We start from the raw sequence: 5,712 nt of genomic DNA on the forward strand, positions 1-5,712 counted from the left end.
GTCCCACTAACCAGTCAGGAAGAATCCAGTCCACCCAATGAGGGGAAATGTTCGTTAAAAATAACATCATGGAATATTGCTGGGCTGGCTAAAAAAGTGCGGGACCAGCTATTCCTAACTTTTATGGAAAGGCAGGACATAATCTGCCTGCAGGAGTGCTGGGACTTAGATGAGACCCACATCGAGGGTTTTAGCACTTTTTATGTTCCCTCGATTCAGGGCAACCGAGGCAGAGGCTCTGGGGGACTGTGTATTTTCACCTCTAACCTCTGTAATATAGAACAGAGTATGTATGAGGCAAGTGGACCGAAAGCAGGTGTAGGGAGCTTATTACAGGGTTTGTTTATTAAATCAAACGGGCGCTCCTTTTTCCTGATCAACCTTTATAACAATGCGCCAAAAGTTGAGGTTAAAACTTTAATGGCGGAGTTGGACTCACTGCTAAAGAGAGGTGGGCAGGCGGCAGACTGCTTACTCATAGCAGGGGATTTTAATTGTCACTTATGCCCCTATAGTCAAACAAAAAATTGTGGCATTTTTGACTTAAGAGGGGATCCAACTACGCACTTCGAACATTCTATAGGGGGCAACCTGCTAAATCAACTCATGCATGAGTGGGACTTGGCCTTCGCCAACGAACTTTGTGAGCCACCCGTAGCGTTTCAGACAACCTTCTTTGGCCATGGGGCAGGCACTGTGATTGACTTTATTTTAGTCTCTAACAGGAATCAAGGCTGGGTGGGGGGCTTTGATACGGAGGATCTAGCAATAAGCGACCATTTTCCTATCAGCACTTCTCTTAGTCTAGGGAAAGCGGAGACCCAAAAAATAAGTACTATGAACATACTTCATGGTCGCTCAGTGGCGCTGGCCAGAAAAAATGGCTATGCCATCAAATGGGCAAAAATTGAACCCACTAACTTTCTGAAAGACCTGGTACGGAAAGAAACTAGACAATTTGCCACCTGTCTGGAACCATTTATTACAGAGAACAAGGGTCCTAAGGAGTTACGGTATGGCGAGAGGATAATAATATAGACTACAATCAGTACTATATAGTTTCAATGCCCAGCCGGGCGTGAGTTTATTTAAGGAATAGTATAGAATATTGATGATCCAAGGAGGATCAAAATAAAAGGTGAGATAGGGTACAGTCCTGTACCTATCCCAAAGGGTTAGAGAGAATAGATCAAAGCAAGGGGGATAGAAGGAGGAAACAGGTTTTTCAGGCAGGAAAAAATTCTTGAGCCAAGGGGTGACTTGCAATTACAATAAATAGTTCCAACAAATTCACCTTGCAGTATAAACAATTTTAAATATACATGTTATATCATATGCTATACTGCATTGCGCGTCGACGTTTCGATCCCTAAAGGCTCATGATAAACTGGGATCATCATCAGGACAGTTTTATAATTAATACCTGCATTACAATTTGAAAGCCAGGTATAATTGGTGGGAGTAGTGCTTACCCAGCGTCCTACTATGCAGACGCATTCAGTTGAAGAGTGTTCAGACCGGAGGGGAGATAATTCAAGCCGGTTCTGATTTCATAAAGCTAGCTCCATCTGGAGTAGCCGTTCAGGGGGGAAGATTTTCGTAAATCCGGGATGCGCCGTATTGATGTTGGCTCACTCAGGATTACTGAATGCTGGATCAGAGATACGGCGGGTTGGGGTGAAGCTCAATGGACTTCTACCCCTTCCTGGCCGCGCGAGTCCGCGCTGCCAGGAAGGGGTAGAAGTCCATTGAGCTTCACCCCAACCCGCCGTATCTCTGATCCAGCATTCAGTAATCCTGAGTGAGCCAACATCAATACGGCGCATCCCGGATTTACGAAAATCTTCCCCCCTGAACGGCTACTCCAGATGGAGCTAGCTTTATGAAATCAGAACCGGCTTGAATTATCTCCCCTCCGGTCTGAACACTCTTCAACTGAATGCGTCTGCATAGTAGGACGCTGGGTAAGCACTACTCCCACCAATTATACCTGGCTTTCAAATTGTAATGCAGGTATTAATTATAAAACTGTCCTGATGATGATCCCAGTTTATCATGAGCCTTTAGGGATCGAAACGTCGACGCGCAATGCAGTATAGCATATGATATAACATGTATATTTAAAATTGTTTATACTGCAAGGTGAATTTGTTGGAACTATTTATTGTAATTGCAAGTCACCCCTTGGCTCAAGAATTTTTTCCTGCCTGAAAAACCTGTTTCCTCCTTCTATCCCCCTTGCTTTGATCTATTCTCTCTAACCCTTTGGGATAGGTACAGGACTGTACCCTATCTCACCTTTTATTTTGATCCTCCTTGGATCATCAATATTCTATACTATTCCTTAAATAAACTCACGCCCGGCTGGGCATTGAAACTATATAGTACTGATTGTAGTCTATATTATTATCCTCTCGCCATACCGTAACTCCTTAGGACCCTTGTTCTCTGTAATAAGTCACTTACCCATGGTCGAAAGGCCTTTAGTGGGTTCCCTTGTATTCTTAAAACAACCTGTCTGGAACCAAGCACCAACCCCGAGCTAATAATACAGGCATATGAAGGGATTAAAACCACAATAAACGCCAAGTTAACTAAAAAACTAAAGTTAGGGGAAGACACAAGATTACATGGCTGGTTCAATCGAGCCTGTACTAAAGCTCACAAAGCCCTTTTACAGGCCTTAAAGACCATTCCAAGGGATAGCGGCCGAGTTAAGGAGGCTAGACAAGCTTATAAGCAGACCCTACGAACTAGACAGAAAGAACTCAAAAATGCAGCCTGGGAAGCCCTGATAAAGGCAAGCGCTCTAAGGGACAACACGTCGTTCTGGAAAGAAATTAATGCCCCCTTCTTCTTGGATAGGAAGGTAGACTCCTTGGAAATAGGCATACCAGAAGATGTTTGGGTTAATTATTTTACCTCCCTCTACAAGAAAGAATCACTTGCTTCGATCCCACAAGTTGAGATGGATGCGGGGCGAGGGGTTCTTCCATTGTCTCAGGGAAATTTCCCACTAAAAGTAATGTTTACCCCTGCAGACGTGGAACAAGCGATTTGTCAGAGTGCTAGTTTAAAGGCCCCTGGACCTGATGGAATCCCCATTGACTTGTTTAAAGGGAACGTAGACCTTTGGGCCCCCTTACTAGCAAATGTATTGAATGCTTACACCAAACTAGGTTTTCCCAATACATGGAATGAAGCAATAGTCATCCCAATATTTAAAAAAGGGGACAGACAAGACCCAAAATGTTACCGCCCTATCTCTCTGCTAGACAACCTAATGAAAGTAGCAGGCAGGGTGTTGTTAACCAAATTACAAACCTGGTCTAAGAGCAATGGGATACTCTCAAAATTCCAATATGGTTTTAAGTCGGGTTTGGGAACCATAGAGCAGGGTCTAAATCTGTCCCTCATAATGAACAAATATATTGGATTAAAAAAAGGGAACCTGTTCCTAACATTCGTTGATTTAACTTCGGCGTTCGATTGTTTGGATCATGGAATGCTGTGGAAAACCTTGACCAAAATGGGGATAGATAAAAATATCTTAAACTTTATCCAGGAGTTGTATAGAGATGCAGGCGCTACGGTGAGATTTGGCAAAAATGGCGAGCAAACTAGAAAATTCCCCATAGCAAAGGGTGTTCGCCAAGGTTGCATACTTGCGCCTTTTCTATTCAACATGTATATAAACGAGGTAGCAGATTTCTTGAATGATCTGGAGGTGGACTACCCTAAGATAAATGGTCTCGCAGTCCCATTATTGTTATACGCCGATGATGCGGTGATCATGGCCCGCACACAGCGGGGACTCCAAAAGGCATTAATGGGTTTTGCAACCTTTATGAGCTCTAGAGGCCTAAAAATAAACGTGGGGAAAACTTTTACGATGTCTTGTACCAACAGAAAAAAAGTCCCTGACTGTAAAACCTTTGTCAATGACTCAAAGATAGCTATGTCCAAAACGTTTTCCTATCTGGGCATTATTTTTAGCAATAGGGGGACATGGTCCTCAGCGATCACCTCCCGGAATTTGGCCTTTGCCCGTTCAATAGGGGCGGTCAAGCAATTTGCCAAAAGACTCGGGGGGAAACCGGTAGACACACTACTTAAGATTTATGCAGCAAAATGCGTGTCTACAGCTGTTTATGGGGCGGGGATCTGGGGACTTGCAGACAGCTCTCAAATTCAGAGGGTGGAAAATGCTTTCCTGAGGTATCTTCTAGGAGTTCCGCGTTCCACATCTACTACCATATGCCACAATGAACTTGACAGATCCCATATTAGTGATATGATAAAGATAGCGCCAGTCATGTTGTGGTACAAGATTTGGACATGCGAGGACACGACCTTCAATAGGGAAGTAATTCATGATTGCCTGCAGCAAGCCGAGGGCTCTAAGCAGCCATGGCTGGCCTATGTTAGTAAATTTTTGAATTCCATCGGCCAACCAGAATTCTTTTCAAACCCTACCTCATGTGCCCAAATGTCAAAAAAAGCATTAAAAGAGACATGCCTTGGTCTTTTGGAGGAGAGGAGATATTAACTAGATGGGAATAAGTCGACCATTGTAGCCCATCGCCAGATCCTCCATGATCACGGCCTCCATCCTTATCTGGCGCCAAATTTTTCATGCTATCATAGAATGCTTTTGGCACGAATGAGGACGGAATCTTTTTTTAGGCTAATAACGTTCCCTGCTCCAAATGACTGGTCTGGGAAGTTGATAAAATGCCCGTGTGATGGAGTGGCCACTCAGTCTAATATACACTGTATTCTTTTTTGCCAGTATTATCAGTGGGGGAGGAAAAAACACCTGCTACCACTACTAAAGTTGTGGGGTTTGAGAAGCTGTAAATCTGCCCTCCATAGATTGTATTTGCTCCAAGACGAGCTTACTATTGTAGTGGTGATAAAATTTTTGTCGTTCATCATAAAATGTAGAGGAACCATGAGAAGTGATTAGAAGGCCGAGGGTTTGTACGAGTATTATTCTGTGCATAATAACACCATATAATACATAAATATGTCATATTTACCTCAACCGTTCATTAATCTAATGAATCTATCTTCCCACCAAACGTAGTGTATGAAAAGATTTTATGGTTTTGAAGACTAGATTAATTGATTGACAAGTGTAATGAAGTGTATTCGTTGCAGTGATTTCTTTTTCTTAATTATCAAGTTTTTAATGTCGCGTTTTTTACTGTATTTTGTATTGTCTGCTTTTATGGTGTTTGCTAAATACCGAATAAAGCTATCTTTGAATCCTTGAATGAGCACCTGGTGTCGAAAGGCAGCTAATGTAGGCTTGGTCAAGCAGAGTGATTTGTTCACTTTTCGTGTTAAATGGAAAGGGGCCTCGGGTTGCTGCAGGTAAAACGTCTTCATCTGGCGAGATACTGTGGGAGATCAGTTAGAATGCATCCATCAGAAAGCCGTGAATGATTTTTTAAGATTTTATTGGGAGAGGGTGTGCTTGAGCTGTTTGCAGATGGACGGTGCTGAGGTTTCCATGGCAGGCCTGTTGTCTTTCAGGTGAAGGTTCTCATGGCGTCCGAAGCCCGGGGATTTTCATATCTGGGTTGTAAGCTCTCGATGCCGCTCTGTAGATTGCCTTCTTCAGATGCACCAGGAATCCCTCGCTGCTGTAGCGCTGGAAACACCAGGTTTGTTTATTACATATGGCCTTCTTCTCCCTCACCCTAT

The sequence above is a fragment of the Lissotriton vulgaris genome, chromosome 5, assembly GCF_964263255.1.
Source record: "Lissotriton vulgaris chromosome 5, aLisVul1.2, whole genome shotgun sequence".
NCBI lineage: Eukaryota > Metazoa > Chordata > Amphibia > Caudata > Salamandridae > Lissotriton > Lissotriton vulgaris.